The sequence below is a fragment of the Panulirus ornatus genome, chromosome 19 (genome assembly GCF_036320965.1).
Source record: "Panulirus ornatus isolate Po-2019 chromosome 19, ASM3632096v1, whole genome shotgun sequence".
Lineage (NCBI taxonomy): Eukaryota > Metazoa > Arthropoda > Malacostraca > Decapoda > Palinuridae > Panulirus > Panulirus ornatus.
The window spans coordinates 37054084-37069408 of NC_092242.1; positions in this window are offsets into that span (position 1 = coordinate 37054084).

Genomic DNA, 15325 nt, shown 5'->3' on the forward strand with positions numbered 1-15325 from the left:
CTTTTTCACTTCATCTTTCCACCTCCAATTTGGTCTCCCACTTCTCGTTTCTTCCACCTCTGACACATATATCCTCTTTGTCAATCTTTCTTTACTCATTCTCTCCATGTGACCAAGCCATTTCAAAACACCCTCTTCTGCTCTCTCAACCACACTCTTTTTATTACCACACATCTCTCTTACCCTATCATTACTTAATCGATCAAACCAACTCACACCACATATTGTTATCAAACATCTCGTTTCCAGCACTTCCACCCTCCTCCGCACAACTCTATCTATAGCCCACGCCTCGCAACCATATAACATTATGGGAACAACTATTCCATTAAACATACACAGTTGTGCTTTCGTAGATTATGTTCTCGACTTCCAAACACTCTTCAATGTTCACAGAACTTTCACCCCCTCCCCCACCCTATGATTCACTTCCACTTCCATAGTTCCATCCGCTGCCAAATACATTCCCAGATATCTAAAACACTTCACTTCCTCCAGTTTTTCTCCATTAAAACTTTACTCCCAATTGACTTGTCCCTCAACCCTACTGTACCAAATAACCTTACTCTTATTCATATTTCCTCTTAGCTTTCTTCTTGCACACAGTTTACCAAACTCAGTCACCACCTTCTGCAGTTTCTCACACGAATCAGCCACCAGTGCTGTATCATCAGCGAAAAACAACTGACTCACTTCCTAAGCTCTCTCATCCACAATGGACTGCATAGTTGCCTATCTTTCCAAAACTCTTTCATTCACCTCTCTAACAACCCCATCCATGAAGAAATTTAACAACCATGGAGATATCGCACCCCTCTGCCGCAAACCTACATTCAATGAGAACCAATCACCTTCTCCCTACACGTACACATGCCTTACATCCTCGATAGAAGCTTTTCACTGCTTCTAACAACTTGCCTCCCACACCAAATATTCTTAATACCTTCCACAGAGCATATCTATCAGCTCTATCATATGCCTTCTCTAGATCATTAAATGCTTCTTACAAATCCATTTGATTTTCTAAGAATTTCTCACATAGATTCTTCAAAGCAAACACCAGATCCACACATTCCCTACCAATTCTGAAACCACACTGCTCTTCCCCAATCTGATATTCTGTACATGCCTTCACCCTCTCAATCAATTCCCTCCCATATGATTTCCCAAGAATACTGAACAAACTTATACCTCTGTAATTTGAGCATTCACTTTTATTCCCTTTGTCTTTGTACAATGGCACTATGCAAGCATTCCACCATTCCTGAGGCACCTCACCATGAGTCATATATATATTAAATAACCTTACCAACCAGTCAACAATACAGTCACCCACTTTTTTAATAAACTCCACTGCAGTATCATCCAAACCCGCGGCCTGGCTGGCTTTAATCTTCTGGGAAGCTTTTACTACCTTTTCTTTGTTTACCAATATCGTTCTCCCTAAACCTCTAACTTTGCACACCACCACGACCAAAACAACCTATATGTGCCACTCTATCATCAAACACGTTCAACAAACCTTCAAAATACTCACTCCATCTCCTTCTCACATCACCACTACTTGTTATCACCTAACCATTCGCCCACTTCAATGACGTTCTTATTCGATCCCTTGTCTTACGCACTTTATTTACCTCCTTCCAAAACATCTTTTTATTCTCCCTAAATTTTAATGGTACTCTCTCACCCCAACTCTCATTTGCCCCTTTTTACGCATCTTGCACCTTTCTCTTGACCTTCTGCCTCTTTTTTTATACATCTCTCAGTCATTTCCATTAGTTCCCTGCAAAAATCGTCGAGATGCCACCCTCTTCCCTTTCACTAATAATCTTACGTCTACATCCCGCCACTCACTAGCCTTTCTAATCTGACCACCTCCCACGCTTCTCATGCCAAAAGCATCTTTTGTGCAAGCCATCAGTGCTTCCCGAAATACATCCCATTCATCCACCACTCATCTCACGTCCTTTGTTCTCATCTTTTTCCATTCTCTACTCAGTCTCTCATGGTCTTTTCTTACACACGTGTCCTTCCCAAGCTAACTTACTCTCACCAATCTCTTCATCCCAACATTTTCTCTTCTTTTCTGAACACGTCTACAATTCTTCACCTTCGCCTCCACAAAGTAATGATCAGACATCCCTCCAGTTGCACCTCTCATGAAGTTAACATCCAAAGGTCTCTCTTTCGCGCCCCTATCAATTAACACGTAATCCAATAACGCTCTCTGGCCATCTCTCCTACTTATGTACATCTCTCTTTTAAACCAGGTATTCCTAATCACCAGTCATTTTTCAGCACGTAAATCTACAGACCCTTCACCATTTCCATTTACAACATTGAGCACCCTATGTACCCCAGTTATTCCCTCGACTACCACATTAATCACCTTTGCATTCAAATCATACATAACAACATATATATATATATTTTTTTTTCTTTTTTTTTATACTTTGTCGCTGTCTCCCGCGTTTGCGAGGTAGCGCAAGGAAACAGACGAAAGAAATGGCCCAACCCCCCCCATACACATGTACATACACACGTCCACACACGCAAATATACATACCTACACAGCTTTCCATGGTTTACCCCGGACGCTTCACATGCCTTGATTCAATCCACTGACAGCACGTCAACCCCTGTATACCACATCGCTCCAATTCACTCTATTCCTTGCCCTCCTTTCACCCTCCTGCATGTTCAGGCCCCGATCACACAAAATCCTTTTCACTCAATCTTTCCACCTCCAATTTGGTCTCCCTCTTCTCCTCGTTCCCTCCACCTCCGACACATATATCCTCTTGGTCAATCTTTCCTCACTCATTCTCTCCATGTGCCCAAACCATTTCAAAACACCCTCTTCTGCTCTCTCAACCACGCTCTTTTTATTTCCACACATCTCTCTTACCCTTACGTTACTTACTCGATCAAACCACCTCACACCACACATTGTCCTCAAACATCTCATTTCCAGCACATCCATCCTCCTGCGCACAACTCTATCCATAGCCCACGCCTCGCAACCATACAACATTGTTGGAACCACTATTCCTTCAAACATACCCATTTTTGCTTTCCGGGATAATGTTCTCGACTTCCACACATTTTTCAAGGCTCCCAAAATTTTCGCCCCCACCCCCACCCTATGATCCACTTCCGCTTCCATGGTTCCATTCGCTGACAGATCCACTCCCAGATATCTAAAACACTTCACTTCCTCCAGTTTTTCTCCATTCAAACTCACCTCCCAATTGACTTGACCCTCAACCCTACTGTACTTAATATATATATATATATATATATATATATATATATATATATATATATATATATATATATATATATATATATATATATATATATATATATATATATATATATATATATATATATATATATATATATATATATATATATATATAAAAAAAATAGTCATATAGTAAATTATTTTATGTCAAAAGAATATTTGTATGTTTGAGGAAAGGAACCTGGATGTTTTGGCTCTGAGTGAAACAAAGCTCAAGGGTAAAGGGGAAGAGTGGTTTGGGAATGTTTTGGGAGTAAAGTAAAGGGTTAGTGAGAGGACAAGAGCAAGGGAAGGAGTAGCACTACTCCTGAATCAGGAGTTGTGGGAGTATGTGATAGAGTGTAAGAAAGTAAATTCTAGATTGATATGGGTATAACTGAAATTTGATGGAGAGAGATGGGTGATTATTGGTGCATATGCACCTGGGCATGAGAAGAAAGATCATGAGAGGCAAGTGTTTTGGGAGCAGGGGTGTGTGATGTCTCCGTCGTTGTTTAATTTGTTTATGGAATGGGTTGTTAGGGAGGTGAATGCAAGGGTTTTGGAAAGAGGGGCAAGTATGCAGTCTGTTGTGGATGAGAGAGCTTGGGAAGTGAGTCAGTTGTTGTTCGCTGATGATACAGCGCTGGTGCCTGATTAATTTAAGAAACTGCTAAAGCTGATGACTCAGTTTGGTAAAGTGTGTGAAAGAAGAAAGTTACTAGTAAATGTGAATAAAAGCAAGGTTATTAGGTACAGTAGGGTTGAGGGTTAAGTCAACTGGGAGGTATGTTTGAATAGAGAAAAACTGGAGGAATTAAAGTGTTTTAGATATCAGGGAGTGGATCTGGCATCGGATAGAACCAAGGAAGCGGAAGTGAATCATAGGATAGTGGAGGGGGCGAAAATTCTGGGAGCCTTGAATAATGTTTGGAAGTCGAGAACATTAAATCGGAAAGCAAAAATGGGTATGTTTGAAGCAATAATGGTTACAACAATGTCGTATGGTTGCGAGGAGTGGGCTATGGATAGAGTTGTGTGAAGGAGGGTGGATGTGCTGGAAATGAGATATTTGAGGACAATATGTGGTGTGAGGTGGTTTGATCGAATAAGTAATGTAAGGGTAAGAGAAATGTATGGAAATAAAAAGAGCGTGGTTGAGAGAGCAGAAGAGGGTGTTTTGAAATGGTTTGGTCACATGGAGAGAATGAGTGAGGAAAGATTGACCAAGAAGATATATGTGTCGGAGGTGGAGGGAACGAGAAGTGGGAGACCAAATTGGAGGTGGAAAGATGGAGTGAAAAAGATTTTGTGTGATCGGGGCCTGAACATGCAGGAGGGTGAAAGGAGTAGAGTGAATTGGATCGATGTGGTATACTGGGGTTGACGTGCTGTCAGTGGATTGAATCAGGGCATGTGAAGCGTCTGGAGTAAACCATGGAAAGCTCTGTAGGTATGTATATTTGCGTGTGTGGACGTATGTATATACATGTGTATGGGGGTGGGTTGGGCCATTTCTTCCCACGCATTTCTCACGTGTCGTAGAAGGCGACTAGAAGGGACGGGAGCGGGGGGCCAGAAACCCTCCTCTCCTTGTATTTTGAGTTTCTAAAAGGGGAAACAGAAGAAGGAGTCACGCGAGGAGTGCTCATCCTCATCGAAGGCTCAGATTGGGGTGTCTAAATGTGTGTGGATGTAACCAAGATGAGAAAAAAGGAGAGATACGTAGTATGCTTGACGAAAGGAACTTGGATGTTTTGGCTCTAAGTGAAACGAAGCTAAAAGGTAAAGGGGAAGAATGGTTTGGGAAGTTCTTGGGAGTAAAGTCAGGGGTTAGTGATAGGACAAGAGCAAGGGAAGGAGTAGCAATACTCCTGAATCAGGAGTTGTGGGAGTATGTGATAGAGTGCAAGAAAGTAAATTCTAGATTGATATGGGTAAAACTGAAAGTTGATGGAGAGAGATGGGTGATTATTGGTGCATATGCACCTGGGCATGAGAAGAAAGATCATGAGAGGCAAGTGTTTTGGGAGCAGCTCAATGAGTGTGTTGGTGGTTTTGATGTAAGAGACCGGGTTATAGTGATGGGTGATTTGAATGCAAAGGTGAGTAATGTGGCAGTTGAGGGAATAATTGGTATACATGGAGTGTTCAGTGTTGTAAATGGAAATGGTGAAGAGCTTGTAGATTTATGTGCTGAAAAAGGATTGGTGATTGGGAATACCTGGTTTAAAAAGCGAGATATACATAAGTATACGTATGTAAGTAGGAGAGATGGCAAGAGAGCGTTATTGGTTTACGTGTTAATTGATAGACGCACGAAATAGAGACTTTTGGATGTTAATGTGCTGAGAGGTGCAACTGGAGGGATGTCTGATCATTATCTTGTGGAAGGAAAGGTGAAGATTTGTGGGGGTTTTCAGAAAAGAAGAGAGAATGTTGGGGTGAAGTGAGTGGTTAGAGTAAGTGAGCTTGGGAAGGAGACTTGTATGAGGAAGTACCAGGAGAGACTGAGTACAGAATGGAAAAAGGTGAGAGCAAAGGAGGTAAGGGGAGTGGGGGAGGAATGGGATGTATTTAGGGAAGCAGTGATGGCTTGCGCAAAAGATGCTTGTGGCATGAGAAGCGTGGGAGGTGGGTTGATTAGAAAAGGTAGTGAGTGGTGGGATGAAGAAGTAAGATTATTAGTGAAAGAGAAGAGAGAGGATTTTGAACGATTTTTGCAATGAAAAAATGCAAATGAGTGGGAGAGGTATAAAAGAAAGAGGCAGGAGGTGAAGAGAATGGTACAAGATGTAAAAAGAGGGCAAATGAGAGTTGGGGCGGGAGAGTATCATTAAATTTCAGGGAGAATAAAAAGATGTTTTGGAAGGAGGTAAATAAAGTGCGTAAGACAAGGGAGCAAATGGGAACTTCAGTGAAGGGGGCAATTGGGGAGGTGATAACAAGTAGTATTGATGTGAGAAGGAGATGGAGTGAGTATTTTGAAAGTTTGTTGAATGTGGCAGATGTGGGGTATCTTGGTCGAGGTGGTGTGCAAAGTGAGAGGGTTAGGGAAAATGGTTTGGTAAATAGGGAAGAGGTAGTAAAAGCTTTACGGAAGATGAAAGCCGGCAAAGCAGCAGGTTTGGATGGCATTGCAGTAGAATTCATTAAAAAAGGGGGTGACTGTATTGTTGACTGGTTGGTAAGGTTATTTAATGTATTTATGATTCATGGTGAGGTGCCTGAGGATTGGCGGAATGCTTGCATAGTGCCATTGTACAAAGGCAAAGGGGAGAAGTGTGAGTGCTCAAATTATAGATGTATAAGTTTGTTGAGTATTCCTGGTAAATTATGTGGGAGGATATTGATTGAGAGGGTGAAGGCATGTAATGAACATCAGATTGGGGAAGAGCAGTGTGGTTTCAAAAGTGGTAGAGGATGTGTGGATCAGGTGTTTGCTTTGAAGAATATATGCTAGAAATACTTAGAAAAACAAATGGATTTGTATGTAGCATTTATGGATCTGGAGAAGGCATATGTTAGAGTTGATAGAGATGCTCTGTGGAAGGCATTAAGAGTATATGGTGTGGGAGGCAAGTTGTTAGAAGCAGTGAAAAGTTTTTATCGAGGATGTAAGGCATGTGTACGTGTAGGAAGAGAGGAAAGTGATTGGTTCTCAGTGAATGTAGGTTTGCGGCAGGGGTGTGTGATGTCTCCATGGTTGTTTAATTTGTTTATGGATGGTGTTGTTACAGAGGTGAATGCAAGAGTTTTGGAAAGAGGGGCAAGTATGAAGTCTGTTGTGGATGAGAGAGCTTGGGAAGTGAGTCAGTTGTTGTTCGCTGATGATACAGCGCTGGTGGCTGATTCATGTGAGAAACTGCAGAAGCTGGTGACTGAATTTGGTAAAGTGTGTGAAAGAAGAAAGTTAAGAGTAAATGTGAATAAGAGCAAGGTTATTAGGTACAGTAGGGTTGAGGGTCAAGTCAATTGGAAGGTAAGTTTGAATGGAGAAAAGCTGGAGGAAGTGAAGTGTTTTAGAAATCTGGGAGCGGATCTGGCAGCGGATGGAACTATGGAAGCGGAAGTGAATCATAGGGTGGGGGAGGGGGAGAAAATTCTGGGAGCCTTGAAGAATGTGTGGAATTCGAGAACATTATCTCGGAAAGCAAAAATGGGTATGTTTGAAGGAATAGTGGTTCCAACAATGTTGTATGGTTGCGAGGCGTGGGCTATGGATTGCGTTGTTCGCAGAAGGGTGGGTGTGCTGAAAAAATAAGATGTTTGAGGACAATATTTGGTGTGAGATGGTTTGATCGAGTAAGTAATGTAAGGGTGAGAGAGATGTGTGGAAATAAAAAGAGTGTGGTTGAGAGAGCAGAAGAGGGTGTTTTGAAATGGTTTGGTCACATGGAGAGAATGAGTGGGGAAAGATTGACCAAGAGGATATATGTGTCAGAGGTGGAGGGAACGAGGAGAAGTGGGAGACCAAGTTGGAGGTGGAAGGATGGAGTGAAAAAGATTTTGAGTGATCGGGGCCTGAACATGCAGGAGGGCGACAGGCGTTCAAGGAATAGAGTGAATTGGAACAATGTGGTATACCGGGGTCGATGTGCTGTCAATGGATTGAACCAGGGCATATGAAGCGTCTGGGGTAAACCTTGCAAAGTATGTGGGACCTGGATGTGGAAAGGGAGCTGTGGTTTCGGTGCATTATTACATGACAACTAGAGACTGAATGTGAACGAATGGGGCGTTCGGTGTTTTTCCTATCGCTTCCTCACACACATGAGGGGGGAGGGGATTGTTATTCCATATGTAGCGAGGTGGCGATGGGAACAAATAAAGGCAGACAGTATGAATTATGTACATATGTATATATGTATATGTCTCTGTGTGTATATATATATGTGTACATTGGGATGTATAGGCATGTATATTGTGCATGGGTGGACATGTATGTACATACATATGTATGGGGGCGGGTTGGGCCATTCTTTCGTCTGTTTCCTCGCGCTACCTCGCTAACGCGGGAGAGAGTGACAAAGGAAAATAGATAATAAATAAATAAATAAATAAATAATATATATATATATATATATATATATATATATATATATATATATGAATATATACATTATATATATATATATATATATATATATATATATATATATATATATATATATATATATATATATATATATATATATATATATATATATATATATATATATATATATATATATATATATATATATATATATATATATATATATATATATATATATATATATATATATATATATATATATATATATATATATATATATATATATATATATATATATATATATATATATATATATATATATATATATATATATATATATATATATATATATATATATATATATATATATATATATATATATATATATATATATATGGTTCTCAGTGAATGTAGGTTTGCGGCAGGGGTGTGTTGAGTGTTCTCGACCTAATCTCCCTCTTGGGGGGCTATGGTTTGGTGTTAATTTCGTTTATTTGGATTCATGTATTTGGGGGGGTATTGGTGTTTTTTTTTTCGCCCTTTTTAGGTGTGTTCATGACTTTCGTGCAAGAGCGTTTTGGATATAGAAGAAGAGGGGCATGTTGTGGGGGGCGTTAGTCACGATACGAGCCATTCATTATTCTTGTCTAGTTTTTGTACATTTCTGGACTTTTCTCCCCCTCCGCCTCCCCCCTCCTTCTCCGCACCCAGTTGTAGCTCTCGCAGATTTTGTCTTCGGTTGTTAATTTCTTAATGAATGTCTTCTGTCTCCGCCGGGGGTGTTGTGATGAGGGTGAGATGCGAGTGAGCGCGGTAGGCTAGACTATTTAGAGCATGTTTGATGAAGTGAGGAGTCAGTGGGGGAGGCAATAGATTACAGAAGTGAGCTCCTTGGTGTCAATAAGATGTTTGTGAGTTGTAGAACAGTCAGCTGTATGCATCCATTAGACCCTTGTGCGCTGGTTGGGGCTGATTCGTGTTTTCGTACGTGGGTGTAGAATAACTGCATGACGCTGTGTTTTAGAATCTGGTGTGGATCTGTGTAGGTTGTTGGTGTAACAAGTGGTATTCTGTGATTCAGAGAAAAGTAAAAACCCTGGCAAGGCAGGGTGATGTAGGTCTGTATGTTTCTAGATGTGAATTACTGTGTGTTTGTGGAAATTAAGGATCTCAGAGGTTTATTAGAGTGGACTAGTGTTTGAGAGGGTATGGATGGGAGCCCAAGAAGTGAGCGTGTCGGCCGCTTTTTCCTGGGTGTTGTGGCCGAGCCGACTGTATTATCACTGTATTTGGTGTTTAATCATGGGGGGACCTTTCCTGCGGTCAAAGTCAATTGGAGATAAGTGGGTGATGTTTATGTTATGTTGGAGTATGGTATTGGTACTAGGATTTTCGGCCAGAAGATAATAAAGCAGAGAAGAGAGTGGAGTAGTTCAGCTCCTCGTCTGAGATACTAGTAAAACTCTATATCCTTGGTTGTATCCAATCTCAAAAACAGTGGCATCTGTACACAAGCACCGATGTGCAGTGTTCCACGTGAGAACAGGGCGCACCGCTGTGTTCACATTCGCGCCCCACCATCCTCCCGCCCGCGCGCGCGACCGCCACACACCCCGGCCCTCCCCCCCGCTCCCCCCCAACCTCCACGACTACACACACACACAATCAACAGAAACTCTCGTCGCTGAACAACTCTACACAAGATAGATAAACAATCCTCAAAAATCATTCTGTGCTTCGTCGCACTCTGTTGAACGCCAAAAGTGTGTCGAGGATAAGTCGAGACACTCATGCTGTCATATCTTCTGGCTCTCTAAGCAGATTCACCACATATAACCTGTCTGGTTGCGATTCTTGTTTACTCATGCTATGTGACCAGGGTAAGCAGTGATAGAGGAGAAACGGTACCAAACAACCGTGTGCAAAATCTTGCTTAATTTCGTATATTTGAAACTAGGTCGGAATGTCGTCTCCATACGCCTAATCTTGTTGTTTCTGTTGATGGTTACGGGCGTGGGCTATGGATAGAGTTGTGCGCAGCGAGGAGGGGATGTGGGTAAATGAGATGTTTGAGGACTCAATGTGTGGTGTGACGGTGTGGTTTGATCGAGTAAGTACGTAAGGGGTAAGAGAGATGTGTGGAAATCAAGAGCGTGGTACATCAAATTGATGAGAAAGCAGAAGAGGGTGTTTTGATGGTCTTGCCTCACTTGGGCATGGAGAGAATTGATGTGAGGAAAAGATTGTACCGAAAGGGGAGGAATAAATGTGTCGGAGGTTAGGAGGGAGGAACGGTAAGAGGAGGATAGTAGGAAAGAGGGAGACTCCAAATTGAGAGGTGGGAAAGGATGGAGTTGAAAGAAAAAAGATTTGTGTTGTGATCGGGGCTATACTGATCATACATGCAATACTAAAATGAGTGTGAAAGGCGGGCACCAAGGACGGCCTCAAGAGTTTTTAGACTTACGGATGCGCTGTCCTGTATCTATTTAACCTATGTCCTCTGCTCGACGCTCTTCTGCGCGCACCGCTCACTCCCTCTCCCTCCTCGCACCACCCCCCGCCCTCCGCCCGCTCCTCCCCTCCTCGCGCACCACCCATCGCACGCTACGCACACATGCTATCTCGCTACACACTCGACCTACTCGACCACACGATGCACCCTCACTCCCCACATAAATCGCCCGCACGGCGCGCCCACCCCCTGCCTCCCTTTATCGCTGTTGTCTCATGCTGGCATGTGGATCTGTAGCTCCAATCCTTACCTTTTATATTGTATTATCATCTCATTCTATCACACATATATTACATATATCAACGTTGGGTCACACCATCCCACATCACCATGTGCCTGCGTGTATCACCCTTTGTTCGTTGTGACTGACTGACGCTCCTATTCCAATTGTTGTCTAAATCAGCTGCTCAGGAGTGTCGTGTTCAACGCTGGTGTTGAGTCCCTCTTTATTCCAAATTGTACAGTTAGTCGATGCCTCCCGTCCTGTAAGTAGTGCTATCGGACGTGGACACCGCCCAGGTCAGTATCGTGTGGGCGTGAAATATTATTATGAATGCGATGATAGTCCGGAGTTATCCTTTTGACTCGACTGTGCTATTGAGAGGGCGCGGGTGTTGGCCTGAATAGTGACTTTCGTCCGTGTTTCGCGCGTTGCTCGCAGTATCAAGTCGACTAGTACCAGCAGAGGCTCGAACTCAGATAGATCATTATAATACAGATAAGTTGTGTAGAACAGAAAGAAAAAATAAGAGATATATAAAGATAAGAATACACTAAGATAATACATTATGTATATAGTTTATTATAGAAGTGATCTGTTTTAGTTATCTAGATCATATATATTAAGTATATTTACAGGATATATATATATCTACTTTCTGTCATGTTCAGTAGTGAATATATAGCGTAAGTATAGTGACATATATATGTCATTAATAATTATGTAATGTTATTGTATATGGCTCTCTGTTTAATTCTCTGAGATAGTGATCTCAAGAGTGTGTCAAATTTGGCGAGTGCTGATCTGAAAGATTAATTCTTAAAGAGTCCACGGTAGTGTCTAAACTGACCTAAATTTCCATTTTACGATTTTGGCCCAGTTGTTCGCGCGTCCCTCCCTCGCGGTGTGTGTGCATTGGTTTAACCTCCAAGTCGCCAAGGAAATAGGGACAACACAAGCATGACGAGGGAGTAGGCCTATCAAAATTCACTTCGTCCAATCCCACGTACTATCATGAGTATTTACATATCTAACACTGAATGTCCACAACGGAATTTTGTACGTAAAGGCTGATGGAAGTACTTCATTCCCTTGTTGATGTCTATAACATCGCGACCTCTCTTCAACAAAGGACAGAGACACGAGCCGTAATTAAACCTAATCTTTTTACCAGAGATATCTTATCAGTCCAATACCTCTACATACGAGCTCAGAGCTACACTCAGAAACACAACGCGCGAGCAGAGACATAGTAGAGTATATGTGTTTGTCTAGCCTCGTCTTACGCGTCATCCTCCTCTTAGAGATTAAGCTAAATCTTCTGTGTATTCTCGAGGATAGAGATCGTACCTTAATTTGCTGTCATCATCAAAAATATGTGCAGAGATTGTTATGTACTCATCTTGTGTGTCTGTGATATGTAGATTTTTTCCTTTGTGTTCGCAGATTATGCTGACTTGCGTACGTGACCTAGAGTTTTGAATTGATGTGATTGAAGTTTAGGATGTGGATATAATTCTATCGCTCTCTAATAGGAAACGAAAGTTCACCCTATCGTATGTGTTTTCTCAATTGATGATAAATCCCGGTTACAGTGTTGTGTGTCAGTGACAAAAGTAAAGGTGAAATGATTTGATATAAGTTGAGCTGCTCTAAACACCTTAGACATGACAAACAAGAACTACTTTATTGTTTATTGTCATGAGTTTAGATAACTACTTTGACTGATTATTGCTCGCTTATTGTATGTGCTTGATAGAGAAATCCTTTAATTAGTGATGTGTGTTGCAGCTTCTCAGTACAATTATAAGTAAGTCTATATAGGGATATGTTGATCAGTGTAGTCCGCTAGACAGAAGCTGAGTTCGTGCTGGAGTGTGCAATCGTATGTATATAAGTGGCTCTCATGTGGAAAATTTGTGTTAAGACGTGATATTGTGGCGCTCGCAGGATGTGTGTCACACACTGAAGTTGTTGTGAAGACTGCAAACAGAAAGCCAACGCATAAGTGTCACTAGGATCAGGCAGGCGGAGATATCAGAGAAGATTGTGTCTCTATATCTCTGATCACATGTGTTGATCCTGTTAGAATAATAACTGTATGATCATGTCGCTTTCGCAGAGACAGGAGTCATAGCCTGTCTCTGTGTAGAGTAACCTCGCTTGAGTGCCACCGATAGAATATGTGATAATCACTATCGCGCGTATTCTGTCCTCATCGCTGTGTATGGGGTGGACGAGTCGCGTACCGTGTTAATGAGTGTTATCATGTTAATATAGTAAGTTCAAGGTACCTAGTCATCTTCTCGCTAAGAACCTATATTTATATTGGCCAGGACATGACTGATGTCGGTAAGATAGCGCGAAGTCTCGTAGGTGTATCGTGAAGGCACGTCGCCGTTGTACTGTTAACTTAAGTGGATGTGGATGCGCGCCTGCTAGTACTCACTCTCCTTTGTGTCTGCTTGTCAGGTCTAAGGTGCTGCAGACTCCTTTAAGACTGTTGTTGTGTATCACGTACTGTAGGCATTACAGACAGCTGCCTGGAGAGAGTGTAATATCCACAAGAATGAGAGTGCGGTTGTATCGCGAGTCCTCTCTCTGGTTGCTGTGACTCACACATTGTTGATCGACCAACTGGTTGCACTCAGAACTTTCTTGAGCTCACAAGCGGTAATAATCACTCAGAGTCGAAACGCCCTCTTCGCTGTGTGATTACTTATTAGGCGTTTCGGTGATGTTCCGAGCTGACGAGTAAATACATGAGAAGCTCAGTCGTGTGTGCCGCGTCTCGACCTTTCAGTGTCATTTGCCCTGTACTCCCTGTAAGATGTGTAATTGGATCTCCCTTCAGAGAGCCTTATCTCTCAGAGGTACGCACTCGATCCTGTAGACACATGAATGTGTCTCCGTGTTTGTCATCAGAGTTTTGTGCTCGTCTAATTGCATTCTGTCTCGCATGTTGAGATCGCCCGTCAGAAGGCTCTAGCTCCGATTTGTCGAAAGTAACACTCTCCTTATTGTGTACTTCAATGTGTCTGTCTGTGATTATAACCATAGCTCTGTATTTGTGTGTTAGTGATTCGCGTTCTCACGCATAATCGCATGTTCTCTGAGAAACTCATGATGTGTGTAGTTAGTATGTTACGCTAACGATCTAAAGCACACTTTCATACGCCTCGTCAAGCAGTGGATGCGTCGCTGTGCTGAGGCCTCTCTGTTGGCTCGCTGCAATGTGCACTCATGTCGATGCGCCTCTCCGTAGACTGAGACCCTATTCTATAGCCCTGGCTTGTGTCTAGCATAGAACCGAGATTACTAAGAACATGTGCTCTGGTCAATCATCCGGTCTCGTTCCACTGCTACTACATCTACACCACATGCGCTGCGCGCTGTCGAGATGACATGTGTAAGCAACAACCAATCCCTAGCCCCTCCCCACCTCACGTGTGCTCGATTCTCTATCACTTTGCCTTCTCATCGCTCCCCTGTGATTCGTTTCCGCCATACTTGCCCTAAGACTCTCCCCACGCTGACGGAGTGATCACACGCTCCCTCCTGCCTCCATGAGCTTCTCGATACACAGCTGCACCAAATCATACCAATTCCCAGATATTGACTACCAATATTGACACATCTACTAAGTTTTTCTCCATGTTAAAAACTTTACTCCCGCATTGACTCGAGCGTCCCCTGATATACAATCATACCTGTTATCCTAATACTCTACCCGCACGTCTCGCCCACGTTTTAACCCATCTTTCTCTCTGCTTTCTTCTCGTCACATCACTCTTACCAAAGTCATAGTCACCTAGCCTTCTGCAGTAGAGATTCTCACAAATCCAACCAACCAGCACGTGTATCACATCAGCGGCTCCACATGACAACTGACTCATCACTTCCCTCTAAACTCTCTTCATCCAGAACCCAGACACGCATATCCTTGACCCAACTCTCTCTCCTACTAACGTCTCTCACCTCTAGTTATCCTGCCTCTGAACACACATAGACCACACTCAGCGCTTCAATACATCCCTCTCAATTCTCGCTCATACAGCACCCTAGCGGAGACATCGCCACACCATCTCTATCCACGGCCAATCACCAGTTACTTTCATACTGTGCGATAACCCATACTATAACCAACGACAGGCTTACTCCACATACAATACGTACACATCGACCGTCTAATCTCTTTCCTAGAGGTAACAAAATACAGTATTCACTCCATACAAACCTGCTCTAACAATTGCTCCTGACTCA